The 16,990-nt window shown below is 38.6% G+C and overlaps 1 protein-coding gene across 2 annotated transcripts in view; it reads right to left on the bottom strand.

The window, feature by feature from the left end:
• PTPRE (protein tyrosine phosphatase receptor type E) overlaps positions 1–16,990 on the bottom strand; it is a 223,733-nt gene that overhangs the window by 195,810 nt on the left and 10,933 nt on the right. Inside the window, exon 1 of one of the 2 annotated variants that reach the window (XM_067533349.1) lies at positions 5,981–6,086. The exons of the other annotated variant lie outside the window; for it this stretch is intronic. The gene's annotated coding sequence lies outside the window, so the exon portion shown is untranslated. Of the gene's footprint in view, positions 1–5,980; positions 6,087–16,990 lie in introns of those variants that run through there. 2 annotated transcript variants of the gene reach the window in all.

Genomic DNA, 16,990 nt, shown 5'->3' with positions numbered 1-16,990 from the left:
AGTAGGTATTTTGAAACATTCACTTCTTATTGAGCATGGGTCACAAGTTCAGGGCAACTGAACTTGTGTTCCCCTCTATGGTCCAGCCAGGACACTCTAGGCTTCCAGCCCCTCAGATATTGCCTCTCTTGGGCGGAGACGTGTCTCTTTCCCTTCTGACCGGGATATTTCCAGGCTGAACAGCTCCCTGCCTTCAATGTGTTATTCACAGCAAAGGACAGTGTGCCTAAGCAGGCCTGCTTCACTTCTCTCCTCAGAGACACTTTACAGTGTAATTGCCATAGAAATGTCACCACACAGCTCTTTCTAAGTAAGCACATTTTATTCTGAAGCATTACAGAGAAAACAAACTAAAAACAATAAAAGAAGCTACACAAATTCTAATAAACTTACCTGAAATCACCCAAACTACTGCTTGTGCTCTGGCAGGAGCAGTCCTTGAACCTCCTCACCTAAGGGTTTTCCTGTGGATTCAAGTTCATCACACCCTTTGCTTGGAACAAGAACCTTCAAGAGTAAGAGGGTCACTCATTTATCCAGTCTGGCTCTTTGAAGACACTGTGAATAGGTAATTCAGCCAGAAAACAGGCCTCTGTGCAAAGTGCAATTTCAAAAGGATGGATTTGAGGTGGGTCATTTGCATTCCCCTCACCCTCAAGTATTTCCTAGGAAATCTACTTTACCTGTATTGTCCCAAATAAATCCTTTGAAGTTCTTAATATCTCCCAGAGATTGCATTAATCCTACCTTCCTCCTAATGAAGTTCTAAACAATCTGACAATAGTACACAAAAACATTTGCATTTTCAACACAATGGACCCCAAAGGTATTAAACTTAATTCAATAAGGTTTAATTTAATTCCAGTTTTTCCAGGATACTGTCATATCTGTTTCAGCAACTATTACTTATTTTTTACTTTATTGCATTGTTTATTTAACAACTATCTTCCTCCATATTTTTAGAATTCCTCTGAAGCCAAATCCCTGGCAACAAAGATACTCATATTCACACCACTAATTTCATTTAAAAAGACATATCCAAGCTAAAGATAATACCTAAGAACTGTATTTCTATTGCACAGTGTTTGATTCATCACCATTGACAGGGCCAAAGCAACAATTAAATCTTCTCATTTCAAAAAGTATAATACTATAAAGAGCCTTGAAAAAAATACTTTCAGCCCATACCCTCCTCTCTTCAACTCGTTTGTTAAAAAACAAGCCAATCTGTACGGCATCAAAAATGGAGATAAATAGGACTGCAAAACCAGGCAGTTAGAAGGGCTTGTACCACCTGCTTTTTGTACATGATAGAAAGTATCTCCCCACACCTACCCTGCTGTTGAAAGAACAGAACAAATTGAGGCTCAACAGTCATTTTTCTTAAGCTTTTGCTGTTTCTGGCCAAGAGGCAAATTCTAGTTTCTATGCAAAGTTAAAGATTGTCGTCAACGGCCTGAAGCAGACAGTATGAATGGCTTCAGTGTTAAAGGCTATATGCAGAGAAAGCTGCAGGGCCAGTAGTGATGCATCAAACAATGGTTATTTGTCATTCTTGCAGTCAGAGCCTGAGCTGTTAGCAAACAAGCATCTACAAATGTGGTGTTAGCACCTGTGGTTTAAAAATATTGTCAAAATATAAACTCTGTCTATAAAACTCAATCATCCAATTTTTGCTTTTAAAACATCTTCCATTAAGTCATTGGTATACAATAATACAGCTATACCAATAGATGCACACTGATTGGGAGACTTTCAGGGCATAATACAGAAATAGAGTCAATTATTTTAAAATCATTTCACCCCACCTTTACTTTTCTCTTTCATTTACTGCATCTCATCTGCAGAGCTGTTTACAGCAACAGTAATAAGACTACAATTTTGTTAGCATGCAAAACAAGTTTGCATACATTGGTTCAGTGTATTATAAATTTCTTTTCCATTGCTTGAGGGACCTTTATGAAAATGCACAAGGACCTCCCTTCAGATACAAAGATGTTACCATGGTGTTTCTAGCATGCTTTTTGGGGTGGGAGGTGGTTGTGTTTTTAATTGCCAAATTACATCTCAAAGCATCTTTTCTTATATAAGAATAAGTGTATTTTAAGTTCCCTTTATTAATTTGGATTTAATTAGAGTACTGCATAAATAATAGCACCACTTCCAAAAAGAATAATCCTTTCCCTCCTAACATTCAATTCTCCACTGCTTGGTTCTCAAAATGTTTTAATCCTCAAACCACTAAGAAGGTTTTATTAACTGCAAGTGGTCTGCAGTCCACATTTTAAGAGCCACTGTCTTATAGCAGGTCCTCCTCACCTATCTTTGAGCTATCAATTTTTTAAAAAAGGATTTCTCTTTAAGTTATCAATTGATGAAAGATGTTCCCCCACATTTATCCCTTTGATTACAGGAGAAAGTCAAGGAGAGCTAGTTACCAGCTGATACTTTATAATAATTTAGAAACAGAATATTTCAAAAGTATCTGGCCTACACTTCTGCTACCAAAATGCTCCTTTGACATCCTTCTATTTTTATTCTAGGTTAGCTGTAAACATTTAAAGGCCTGCTAAACTTTCATCATGGGAGTAATCCCACTGAAGACAAACCCATAAGTGTTCAAGCAAGGGTTCTCAGAGCTTCCAGGCTCCCTGCTGCAGAACCGGTGGCTGAGCTCCATTTAAAGCCAGGTCTTTCTGGCTCTCACCTTAACAGCAGGAGACTTGGAACTCCTACAAGCCCTGGCACAGTGGATGACTCCAGGGCACTGTACCTGAAAGCCCAGGGTCCACAGCCTTGGGACAGTTTGCATAGTGGAACTGTCCATCAGAGGCCTATTTTTGATTTGCCGATAGGTCATCGAACCCAAGATGTTACTGCAAAAGATTATGGGGTCTTTGAATTGGCATTTTCCCACATAGCAGAGAGTTTCATCGGAAAATTTCCAGCCAGCTCTAGTTTTGACTATTCAGCACTTTTAGGGCCAAAATCTGTCTGCAACCATAAGCATATAAGCAGTTATGCAGGTGTACTGCATTCTGGGGGAAACATCTGGACCATTGTGTTGAAATAGGAAAACTCACTACAATTAGTTTTACCATAAAACCCCATTAAATCAGCCTGATTTACTTTTACAATTATTTTTATTGAAACACCTGGTAAATTATTACCACAGTTGCAGACTCTGCTGACATTTCACTGAAATATATGAATGGTAAGAGTGATTCCCTAAGGCTTTCTACAGGAAAGCATTCACTAACTTCTATTTGTTTTTACGGTGGAAAATTTCTCTCCTTTAGTTATCTGCTGTATTCTGGGCCTCTACTATTGCAGTGCATTAGCAGCTGTATCATCATGGCTGGATACATGCCTAATTTAGAAGCTGATCAACTGTTTAGCCAGGGTACCTGCAGTTGTATCTTAGAAGCACATTTCAAACTCTGCTTCTTTTTTTTTTTTTTTTTTTTTTTTTTTTTTAAACTTTGTCCATCTGCTGCTCACCACATTCATCCTTTTCCTCCTTCCTCCCCCTGTCCTTGCTGTCTGTGTCACCCACACTCTGAAAAGATCACAGCCCTCCACATATCCTTCATGTCTTGCTCCCACCAGCTCTTTGTTCTCAGAAAGACCAAACTAAAATCTCTGCTAGATATCCAATGAAGAGATATCAAATGAGGCAGGCAGTCAGCTCAAGCTCAACATGGCAAAAATAGAGCTCTAAATCTCCCCCCCTCCAAGCCCTCCCCACTATCTCCTCTCTCAATCACTGCCATCACTATCCTGCCTATGTCACTCAGACTCGTAACCTGGATGTCATCTTCAACTTGGACCTCTCTCTAGGTCTTCACATCTGGGCTATGTCTGCATCTTGTATATTGTTTCGGCATCACACCTCTAAGGTATGTCCTTTCCTATCCATCCACACAGCTGAAACTTCATCCAAGCTCTCATAATCTTGATTACTGCAACATCCTTCTTGCTTACCTTGACAAATGCCAGCTTAACACATTTGCATCCATTCAGAATGCTGCTGCAAAGATTTGTATCCCAGTTCATCCCAGGTCATCTCTCCGTTTGCATCCCTCCGCTGGCTCCTGCATCTCTATCACATCAAACATATCTGTTTATCTTCATTTTCAGGAACCTTCACAGCCTCTTTCTCATTACACTATCAAGATGTCGACTCCTGTCTCTGACTGGCCCATGATGCCAGCCTCAGCCTTGTTAAGTTTTCATACAAACATCTTTGTGCTTTCTCTCATGCTGCTGCTGAAGGTTGGAAGAAGCTGCTTAACACATCTGCAAAGCTACCTTATTATCCTCTTTAAAAACTCTTCTTTTCCATGGTGAATCCCTGCGATTAATTTTCATTATTTTTATTCACAACAGCCACATATTTAACTGACAATGCACCATTTCCTTCTTATTTCTTTTTTTAAAAAAAACTCTTATCTACGTTCTAATTTTGGTTTTCAATTGAGCTGATTTCCTCTTTCTTATAAAAAATAACCCTTGCCGGTTGCCCCATATTTTCCTTTCTCCTGTCCTTTCCCCCATAATCTTTGTCTGCATTAGAAAGATAAACTGGTTGGAGAGAACCGGTTCAAGAATTAATGGTTCAATTTGTCCACATTAGCCACGGCGATTCAGTTTGAGAACAGTTGCAGTTTCACCTGCATCCACCCTGGTGCTGTTTTAAATTGTTTCAGCTGCAGTGCCCTCCCTCTGAGAACATATCCTATGTTTCCCAGCACAAGACCTAAGAAGCATACATTAATCTTTCATGTCCAGTTATTTTAAATTACTATCACACATCTTCACCCTACCTCCCCATGCCTCAAACGGAGTTCTGCACACTCTTGCTGTATCTTTTCACTATTTAAATTACTGGCAGTTTGGAGCAAGAACTCTTCTTATTTTATATCTATAATACCTGTACAATCAGGCCCCAATCCTGACTGAGGTCTTTGGACACAACTGCAATACAAATAATAGCAACACGAGAAGCCAACTGGAGAAAGCACTGGACTAGAACTGCAAAGACCAGGGCTCTAGGTCCAGCTCTGCCACTGGCCAGCTGGCTGACCTTGCCCAAGTCACTTTACCTTTCTGCCTTAGTTTCCCCACCTGTCAAATAGAGATAATGATACTTGCCTCCTTTGTAAAGGACTGAGATCTATGGATGAAAAGCACTATACAAGAGGTAGATATTAAGACTTGGGGCTCTGTAATAGGTCCCTGCTGGCCAAGCACAGCACACTGTATGTTTAACAGGTTTGCTCTGAAATGAATACACTAAAAATAATACATTTTAAAAAACTACTTTGGCCTTTATTTCAGAAGATTTGGTTATAAGTCAGAACTGACATTTTCAGATTAGAGGATGGTAGGACAAGGCAGGGAGGGTAGAAGAGTAAATGATTATTCTTGTAATTTTTGATGTGTTCCCTTAGCCACATAAAAGCTGCTTATAAAGTGGCCTTACTCCAAAATAACCTATTCCTATGAAGCTGGGAAACTCCAAGTCACTTAAATTACAGGAATATTAAGATAGCAATACAATCATGCTCCTAGGAACTCGCTTTAATCATGTGAGATTATTCACAGAGAATTTGTTTTAGAGAAACAGAGACACAAGTGAATAAGTGAATTGATACTGAAATATATAATAAGCCATACACTTAAAGCTGATGAACCTGTAAACAAGAGTACACTTACATAATATAGTCTGAAAATAACTCCATAATCAGTTTTCCATTCTGATTATGGCAAAAAAAAAAAAAAAAAAACAGCAAGCAGTTTGAATGTGTATTTCATTTATATGTTAATTCAGCTGTGTGTGTGTAAGAATACCAAATGAAACTGGGAGTAGAAAAAGCTCTAGGATCTAAACCTACTCCCACTGAAGTCAATGGCAAAACTCCTCTTGATTTCAACATAAACCAGATCTGGCCCTAATGATGAAAAGTAGTATACTCACATATTAAGAACATAACACACATTTCTCAGAAGAAATTGGTCATTTCAGTTGTGTTTCTCTCAAACATGCAAGAGTGATTTCTTTGCTGCCTCACAGAGAGAAGCAGAATGGTCTGACCACACAGGTGGGAGCCAGGAACTTCTCAGTGCTAATCTTGCTTCTAACACTTGATGAGGATCTTTGGAACAGGCACTTAACCTCTTTGAATTTCAGTTTCTCCAGCTATTTAAATGGGGATATTTACCTAACAACCTCAGTGGGTAATCACTAGTTTGCAGCTGATCTATGCAGGATCAGGCTCATAATGTTTATAAAGCATTTTGAAAGCGTAAACAGCTACGCAACTATTATTGCTATCAAAATAATGCAGTACGAGCATTCATTTCAATGCTGCAATTATAACGTACTTCAACAGTAGTTTTAGTGATATACATCTATTCAAATCTCAGATCATGGCCAGATGTTCTGCAATTAGCAGCTGGTATTTCTTGGTCATACTATAATACATCTACTGTGTAGAGTAACTAAGGTTTGATTTAAAAACATACGCATTACTAAACAAAAACCCTTAGAACAATGTCAGGCCTCTACTTGCATCCTGTAACTAGTGATACAACATTCCTTCTTCTATTTGTATTAGGCATGGGATCAGATCACCATCATTCATGGAGAACTATTTATACCTTTTCTAATTAAACATGAACAACTGCAGAATTAGGAATTGAGTCCCCAACTGATCAATATCACGAAGAGTCCATACACTCTGGGGAATAGCCATTAGTGTGTCTGAGTTACTGTCAGCCACAGAAAGATATTGTGAATAGCTTAATAAAAGCATAAATAAGGTCTAATCTGGATGGAACCAATAACTGGAAGGAACCATTCATTAGCAAGGGAAACAAGCCGAGTCATGTAAGAGTACATCACAGAAGTTGAGAGACAGGTAGTCCCAAAGCAGGAATATTAAGAATGTTAACCAAGAAGTTGATCACAGTCATATCAGTGGTTTGGGTTTGTTTTTGGTTTTTTTGTAATAAAAAGGGGGAGGGGGGGGACTGAATATCAGGGGTAGTGTAGCATATTTCTCTCCCAGCAAGAGAGGAAGTGGGATTATTACTCCATCTCCTCCCAATACCCTTTGGAGTGAGTTTTGCTCCCAAACACAAACACAGACTCTTCATGCCTTTCCCATATGCATCAGGGCCAGGGACTATCTGACTCTTCATAAAGCAAAGTGGGCAGATCCTTCATTCAAAGAGGCTCAGAAGCCTTGTAGTATGTTGCTGCTGGAAGAACTGTTGTTGCATACATTTCCTAACTCGTTCTGCAAGCAAATTACCTTTGTTCTATTAAGAATGACAGTCCAATTTGTTCAAACTGAATTGGCAAATATAAACATATTTTTCCTCTCATGATTGCATTTCAAATCAGCATTCCATAGGCAACTTAGCTCTAGGTGAAAAGCTAATCAAAATTAAATGAAAGCACTCAGAGTAAAATATAGTTTTATAGAGCACCTTATATACTCCAGGCATCTGAAAGTGCTTTCCCTATTGTATTTATTATTTAAGCATCAGTACTGTAATCTAGACAGACAGAAGATGTTAAGCACCCAGCAATAGCTGACAGACAACACCTCATAGACAGAAAGAGAATGTTGGCCAAGCAACAAGGGCTATTAACTCTTTCTGAACACACCATATGGTCTTAACTTATATCAAGACAGTCACCAGGGAGGAACAGAAGGGATCTTAGACCATCATTTTATTCAAAGGATGGACGTCTGGCAGTAAGAATCCCTCCTATGTACTGCTACACTGGAGTATTAAAATTAGGTATGAGTTCAAATCCCAATCTGGGATCTGAGTTCACAAGCTTCTTGATCCTGGAACTAGAATGCTTTCATTCAAGTCACTTCAAACTTAAAGCCTATCAAAAGTTCACTTCATTAAAAAATAAACCCCATTCAGATAATTGAAGTGGTTTTCAAAAAAGCATTTAATACATTCATTCTGTAGTAGGCATAAGGTTCATATGTGATTCTTTGATCCATATATTAGATCTGTAAACTATTTGTATATAAGGATCCATTTGAGAGAGTTGTCAACAACCATCTCTCAAAACTGAAGAAGCCAGTTCATTTTTTCTACATTAGTTTATCTATAATTTCTAATACAAAGTTATTCTTCTGTAGCCTTTCTAGAATAAGTTTAACACCTTCAGTTAATATCAGTATCAGTGATGAATTTGTTCCTTTCATTTTTTATATTTTGCCATATGAGTCAATAAAATCCTGCCCATAATGAGCCTACAAGTCTTTTTTTTTTTTTTTTTAAATAGAATAAAGAGAACAATGTCTTTTAGACTCAGAAAACTAGATCCTCAGGTATGGCCAGAAGAAGTGAATGCAATTCAGGGGATGCAAAGCTTTCTCTTGCACTGCTCTGATCCTGATTTGCTCTGTGTATACTCTTCTCCCTGCGCTGAGCTAGAGCAGCTAGGGACGGCCCTACACCCAACAGTGCTTCAGGCGATGAGCATCTTCGGCACTCTCCCCCCCTTCGGCACCCCTCACACATGTACACATTCACAATTACACAATAAAACAAAGTTCACAACATCGCAGCTGGGCTCTCACTTCACTTCATTCTTATATCTCACTGACTGTTTGGCAACGCCCCGCCCCTTACAAACCCATGAGGACATGACTGAGGTTCAAGGAAAGGTCTATGAGGTTCAAAGAAAATGGAGTTCTCAGAAAGAATAGAAGGCTCCATGAGATTCTACAAAGGTCAAGAACATTCTAAGAGATTAATGAAAAATGAATCCACATACGGAATACCTGCAACATTTTACTTCAAACATTCTATTTTCCCTTTGGTCACTAACAACAAAAACACCACCCCAGCCCAGGGCCTCAGGTGGTCACCTGGGTTACCTGCTCCTAAATCCGGCCCTGAGAGCAGCCTGAGGTCAGCTCTAATTTACACCAACCTGGAACAGCCAGAAGGGCCAACAACATTGCTCTGTGTCAGCAACTATGATCCCAACTCTATCCCCTTTTCTTTAACTAATCTCCTCTCCACAATGCTTGCTACCAAGAGGAAGTATAGCATACAAACATGTGCAAGGGCTCTGCACCTCTGCAGGATTATCTCGATACTTCCTGGGCAGATTAGGCAGAGTTACAACACAAGTACACCAGTGGTATAGTACAAAGCAGACACACCAAATCTCAAGATCTGGCCTGGCCTGGCATGTGATCTGAATTTTGAAAGGGACTAACCATTCAGCACGTGAACTTGGAAATTGTGGTTATTGTGAAAAATTTTCAACCACTGTATTGTGCTCAATTATCCTGATACGTGTTTACATATTACTGGAATTAAAAGCAGTACTTAAGTGTGCTGATAGTGCAAGAATAGTCAATGCTCACATCCTAACATAATTTGAGGACATGGTTATGCATAGTTACATTAGATAGGATTAAAAAATGTAGAGGGACATATACCATGCTTCAGGGCATAAACTGATGGAGTTTTGCTTTCCCCCTCCATAGATTGTTCCATAAATGTCCACTCCACGTTTTCTTGCAATCCTCTGATACATCTGGTAACACAAAGGCTGGACTGGATGGACCACTGGTCTGATCTGGTATGGCAATTTCTATGTCTTATCAGTGCAATGGGGCCAAAATACAATTTATCCACATGCCTTACATAAGTATGACCAAACTGAGTACTGAGTCTGCTTGTGCAAGACACTCAATGAAATAAAAGTAAGGCAGACTGAAGGTTGAATAGGGGAGACTTCTTGCATATTATATCATTTGATGTCAAGGGAATGTTTTGTTCAGGATGAGAGGAGAGATAGGATAGAAGGTGCATGACAGTCTCCTTGAACATTAAAAATGCTATAAAAATAAGTCACATCAGCATTAAGTTATGATAAAAGTTATATAATTCTTCTTCCAATTAAAAAATAAAAACTACATGTAGTGTAATGAAAGTAGGTCCTCTCCCAGAAAGCTGATTCAAGTGTTAACCACAATAACCTGTCATTTATGCTGTTTCATCTTTGCATAAATTCAGAATTTAATGCTGAAGTTTAAAATCACATCTACACTGTAATATGGATTGGGTTAAGAGATCCTGATTGCAACAGGTAAATGTTCTGACAGAGTTAAAACATGATTTCGTCTTCCAATCTAGACAGAACCAGTATCAACTATATTCCTGAATCATGTCATAGCAGTGGACTGTCGCAATGCTGTAGGCACAATTTAGGAACATGGTTAAAATACAGTATTGAAGGCGAGATTAAACTTGATTGAGTCATGTTCTGTACAAACTGCTTTGAGGGCTATCATATTGTAACTAGTGCACCCAATACGACAGAACAGTGATTCTCAACCAGGGGTGCACATACCCCTGGGGGTACGCAGAAGTCTTCCAGGGGGTACTTCAACTCATTTAGATATTTGCCTAGTTTTACAACAGGCTACATAAAAAGCACTAACGAAGTCAGAACAAATTTCACACAGGCAATAACTTGTTTATGTTGCTCTATATACTGTTAAGTACAATATTTATATTCCAATTGATTTATTGTATAATTATATGGTAAAAATGAGAAAGTAAGCAATTTTTCAGTAGTAGTGTACTGTGAAACTTTTTTATTTTTAGGTCTGATTTTGTAAGCAAGTAGTTTTTAAGTGAGGTGAAACTTGAGGTACACAAGACAAATCAGACTCCTGAAAGGGGTACAGCAGTCTGGAAAGGTGGAGAGCTACTGCTGTAGAAATTAGGGTACAGACAGCACTTTAAATTAGCCACATACATGCTGCTTACAAATGTTGGCAATTGCGTTTTTAAGTGTTTGAATTTATGTCCATGACAGATAAATTAGACTGTTTAAGGAAGTTAATAGACAGTCTCCTGGCCAGTAAAATGCACGTGTGCCATGAATATTACCACTTTTGCCATTACAGTAAATTATGGAGATTTTGCATCCTAATATTTCATATTAGGAAGTTCCAGTATGAAAAATATGAAATGTTGGTCCCATAAAATTATGCATAAACTACACCAAGAACCATAAAATAATGCTTCTCTGAAAAGCATGGCAGAAGGCATGCATAGGTACTAGATAACCCAAAAGTAGTGAGCAGGGGTGTGGCAGAGCCCTCACCACCCTCTTTCTACACCAGCCAGGCCAGCAGGGCTAGGGCCTTTCAATGTATGTTAAGCTCCCACTCTTACATGCTCTATTACAAAGGTATTTAAAGTCACCAAGAAACCACACCCCAACACATCCTATGGGGGTTTGTCACAGATTCCCATCGGGGTCTGTGTTGGGCCCCTTGCTGGGTCTCTCAGGTGTCCCAGTATGTGCGCCAGGGCAGCCATCTGGGGTTATTGTTTCTTTTGTGGGATTATTGGAGTAATGCTGCCTTGCCAAAAGGTTTGTGGAGGCTGCCTGATGCAGGGCTGTTGCTGCTCTGCTCTTAGGCTTCTCTGCCTCCCCCGTTCTTTTGTTGCTCTTCCTCATTTATACTGGGTTTCGCCTCCTTCACGCAGTTCAGCTGTGGGTGTCTGCCTCCCAAGACTGGCAGCTCTTGCAGCTGCCTGTGGGCATGGCGGGTCTGTTTGTTTGCAGGTAGGGAAGGCTCTCCTCCCCCGCCTGCCTAAGTCCTCAATGGGGCTTATAGACCCCATTACAGTGTTCAAACTTTAAGAGCCAGCTTAGTGGCTGTGGCCTTGAGATGTGCCCTAGTCAGGTTTTAATTTAGCTTTTTAAGACTGATCAGCACATGTATTATTTAAAAGTGATTTGAAACAGCAAGGTAGGTAGTTTGACTTAAAATTAATGAGATTTTGACAATTGCAAACAAAATGGCAGTGAAATCTATTTAAACTGATCCCTAATATTTAACAGGAAAAGCAATTTTAGCATGGTAATACACAGGCTTTTCTTCTGCAGTATGAAAGCAGTTTTACCATGACCTTCCACGCAGCAATAATTCACAAACCTTGCTCAATTGTACAAGATTAGCAGAATGAAAGAGCATCAGAAAAATTCACGTTACTCAGTAACAATTTAATATTTTAAATGGCATTATGCACAGTCATCACAAGAACTAGATTCATTCCATTCTTTTGCTTTGTGCAAACAGGTGTTCTTTAAATGTAAATCTAGATTTAAAGAAACAAAAACATTTTAAATGTATCTGGGTGCTCAGAATTTTGGATACAAACCCTGCTCAAATCATTAGTATTCCAGTAGCTGGAAAGAATCTTGGCATTGTAGCACAGGCAAATATATCAGATATATTATGGGCAGAGATTAGGGCTAGAGAGGCAAAAAACCCACAAGGATGAAGAGACAGATAATGGGGAAAGCACAGAAGATAATGAAATTCAAACACTAGTAAAGAAATAAAAGGAAGTGAAGAAGATGGGATTTATTAAAAGGGGAAATAGTTGGGAAACAAGCAGAATGAGGCAAGAAATGATAGAACAATCAATACAGATGAAGTGTGTGCTAGATTTTAAGGTCAAGGATTTTTTGGTTTTTTTTAAAACAGCTACCAGTTCTGAGAGTGGGTAACCTGATTGAGACGGAATTAAGTGTATATTGCTAATAATAAATAAATGTGTAAAATGATAAATGTATCAAGAAAGTTAGTGATACCCAAAACATGGATATTAAATAAATTCAAACCTTTACTAGCAAAAGCCTTGTTGGATATCTGAAGACTGCAACTAAAGAAATTCAGGAATATAACAAAATCCTCAGCATTGTGGTACAGCCTACAAATCAATACAATTTAGAAGTTTTGCAAAATAATTTACTTAGTCATTTACTGGGACAATAGGGTGACTAGATGTCTTGATATTATGGGCTTTGTCTTGTATATCTGTATATATATATATATACACACAACTATATGCCCCTCCCTGGGAAAAAAAAAGTCCCGATTTTTCACACTTGCTATCTGGTCACCTTATGGGACAATGAAGGTTTGGTTGTTTGTAGTAAGATGTAGTTACAAATTGCTGCATTTTTTAAAGAATGTCAAGGAAGGAAGGATTAAAATGTGCATTATCCTTCCAAAAACGCATTAACATACATCTGGTGTAGTAAAAGAATTATATTGAAGTCAAGGAAATACATTATTCTCCACAAAGGCAAAAATAACAAAAAATAATTAATGTAAAATAACTCATTAGAAATAAGAGTCTTCAATTATGGACTCTCAAAATGGTCCAGACATTAGTTTTATCCTGATTCAAGTCTTTATAGTTCTCTTCCATTCATCCTATAGAATCATGAATGAGGCAATATATTTTAAAAGGGACCCTATGCCTTCTCCTAAGGAAAACAAAATTAAGGGAGCAGAGATCTGTGAAAACATGAGCAACAAAGGACAAAAGGAAAATAAAGCATTGCATGATACCATCTAATAAGCACTCAATGCCTAGATAAGAAGCATATGGTGTGGAAAAACCAACACAAAAATATTGCTGGAGGGGCATTTAGTAATAAAAACTCTGGAGTGAAGTCCCACCCACAGGACCATTTCTAGACAAGAGATCAACATATTTACAAAAGTGGAGCTCTGTCTTCATGAATAACCTTATCTAGGACCACATATTCATGAGCAGATCATCATTTTCAGCACTTTGCTGGTCAAAAGAACAGAAGAGGCGGGGAAAGGAGTGACATGACTTATGATATATGGGCCTGGCCATAGCCCATTGAAGTCCCTGGGAATCTTTCCATTTTCTTAAGTGGGCTTTGGATCAGACCCTATATGACAAATCACAAACACAAAATAATTTGCACTTTAGATTAGTACTTTGATGCCCCAATACAGTAGTTCTAACACTATGTAGACCCCATTGAGTGGGAGGAAGGGATTATTGATAATATTTTTATACCATTTTCATCACCATGATGTTCAAGTACCTATTCAGAATCCTAGAGATACTTTAAAATGTTAAAAGTGGTTACACTTTGGGCCTGTTAACTTTGACAGTATCCTGTTACGTGTGTGTACACATGTAGAGAGAGAGAGAGAGAGAGAGAGAGAGAGAGAGAGAGAGAGAGAGAGAGAGAGAGATTACTTATTTATTTTTACAAGACCGTTTACAAGGTTAGGTAACAAGGTGAGGAGCCACACTCTTTGCATACAAGTTACTAGCCTTTCACGAACCAATCTGTATTCTGTTTCCACTGTCATCTAGACTCATCATCATTTCAGCACTCATTGAAAATGACACACGGTACACTTTACACACAAAGTCAGCCATTGAAATTATTTTCATTTTCCTTCAAATATATTTTAATATAATGGATGATGTATTGAATTACAGAACTTTTCTGGTGTTACCTCAGTTTTCTTTTTGCCCCATGGTACCTTGTAAAAAGGACAAATATCACAAAAATACAAACACCTTCCCAGTTCTAAATAAACAGAAAACCTGTAGTTTTGAGTTTTTGCCTGGAAAGATAGAGACCCTGCCATGGGTGTGCAAATGAATATTTCACTCCAAAATATTCACTAATGCTTTCATAGAATGACAGAAACTAAAGTTGTAAAAGAATTAGTGCTTGTCTACATGGAGCAGCAAAGTGCTCAAAGGGATGTGATTTGTAAAGCACTCTAACACATTGCCCTCTAACTGTCCTGCTGGCATGCTCTAAATGGTACTTAGTTCACAGGGCTATATGTTAAGGCAAACTATATATCTTTTAGACCAGCAGGGTCTATGTGGGGCAGTTAGAGGGCAACACATTAAAGCACTCTACAATCCCCCCCTCTACAGTGCTTTGGCAATGCCGTGTAGAAAAACCCTTATTAGCTGTACTTAGTCTCCTCAAATTTATACACTTCAGTGTTTTGTCTGACAATGTTAAATGTCACAAGCAATGAAATTTCCACCACTTGAAAGACAATGCTAACAGTTCCCACTATCAGGAAGTCTCCTGATTTCTAGCTGATTTTCCCCTTTCTTAAATTTCATCTCTTTACCTCTAGTTACACAAAGTTTCTTCTAAAGAGCATTCTTCCCAGAAATTCCCGATGTCTTTTTTTTTTCTGATAGCTCTATCATGTAACTGTTTTAGGACTGAAAGGAGATGAGGTTAATCCATGACAGTGAAGGCTTTCTTACTATGTCCTTTCTTTCTGCACACTGCCTTTAATAAAGAACAGTGCTACTGGTTAGTAACAGCCAGACCAGTATGTTCTGATCAAGGTTTCTTAGTTTTAGAGCATCATGGTTTCCCCTATATAAAATAGTCATCCATTCTCAGATATATTCAACAAACAAGCTGTTCTCATTTGTTTATTTAAGTGGTGCAAGAATTTTCAGTTGATATATTTTTACTTCTAATACTATCTCTCTCAATCCTACTACTAATTTCCACCTTAAATTTATCAGAGATGCTTCCCAAGTTAAGTCTTCAGCACTAAGAGTATTTAGTGTCAAGACACAATTAGGAACTTTTATCACATGAAGAATCTGCTCAGGTAGTTAAATGATAGTACCAGTATATTTCCAATGACAAGAAAATCAATCATTGCAAGACGTGAATTGGAGACTTGGAGCCTGATCCTATGAGGTGCTGAATTTCCTCAACTCATATTAAGGTCAAATAGTTGAGGACATCAGCAAGACTGGGCCACTGGTCAACCACCGCTGAAGTTAGTCACAGATTCTAAATCTATTTCAAGGTGCTTCCAAAAATATACAAATATTGGGCCAGATGGTCAGCTTGTATAAACTGGCATAGCTCCACTGAAGTTAAGGATCAAGCCTGCTGTGTTTTCTAAAGTATTGAAAAAGTTTAATTTAACTATTTTTTTTCTAACGTTCACTTTCACACAAATTATTTGAAACTCCCCACAAAAATACTACTTGCTGTTTTAAAAGGAGCTAAAATACAGGTGCAAAAGCAGTATTAGGCTGGTCAGGTCTCCAGAGTAAACTAACCAATCAAGCCTTTTTAATCAATTAAAATGACACTAACTGGATAACAACATTAGTTGCTTTTGCTGTTTCCTATCTACTTTGCATGGGGTTGAACTGGGTCCAGTGTGAACTTATTACTCTCTGAAGGTCTGAAACATTCTTGCCTGGCAGAGTTCAGAAGATTTAATAGTGGCTGGTAAAACTGGGCTGAAGACTGAAGTAGAACTAGAACAAACAAAAAAGTGCAACAACCACACACACAACCCAGTTCATTCCTACACAAGTGCAAAGCCTGACTTGAGCACTCTCATTTCTGGGGTTGCTGGCAGCTAATTGAGCCACTGGCACACATGAGCTGCCCTAGTTTACACCCCAGCTACCATGGCCTCTATAACAGTGGCTTTCAATCTTTCTAAACTATGGTACCCCTTTCAGGAGTCTGATTTGACTTGTGGACCCCAAGTTTCACCTCACTTAAAAAAATACTTGCTTACAAAATCAGATATAAAAATACAAGTGTCATAGCACACTATTACTGAAAAATTGTTTACTTTCTCATTTCTACCATATAATTATCAAATAAATCATCAATTGGAATATAAATATTGTGCTTACACCTCAGTTTATAGTATAAAGAGCAGTATAAACAAGTCACTGTCTGTATGAAATTTTAGTTTGTACCGACTTTGCTAGTGCTTTTTATGTAGCCTGTTGTAAAACTTGGCAAATATCTAGATGAGTTGATGTACCCCCTGGAAGGCCCTTGGTTAAGCACCACTGCTCCTTAAGAGCAAAAGATCAAGGCACAAGAACATCCGAGCTACAACACGCTTTGGAATGTCCCCTACCCAAGGGACTCAGAGTACAGTACGTCTATTCTGCAGCTGGGAGGAAGCCGCCGGACCCTGATAGACTGATTCTCACTAGCTCAACTCAAGCTTGTGTGCTAAAAATAGCAGTGTGCACATTGTGGTTCCAGCAGAGAGAGAGCCTAAGCTGCCACCCATGCCACCACATCCACATGATTTTT

The sequence above is a fragment of the Emydura macquarii genome, unplaced genomic scaffold (genome assembly GCF_026122565.2).
Source record: "Emydura macquarii macquarii isolate MOO-44397 ecotype Brisbane River unplaced genomic scaffold, CSIRO-AGI_Emac_v2 contig_3343, whole genome shotgun sequence".
NCBI lineage: Eukaryota > Metazoa > Chordata > Testudines > Chelidae > Emydura > Emydura macquarii.
The sequence above is the reverse complement of the archived record's forward strand: the minus strand, read 5'-3'. Positions and strand labels throughout refer to the sequence as shown.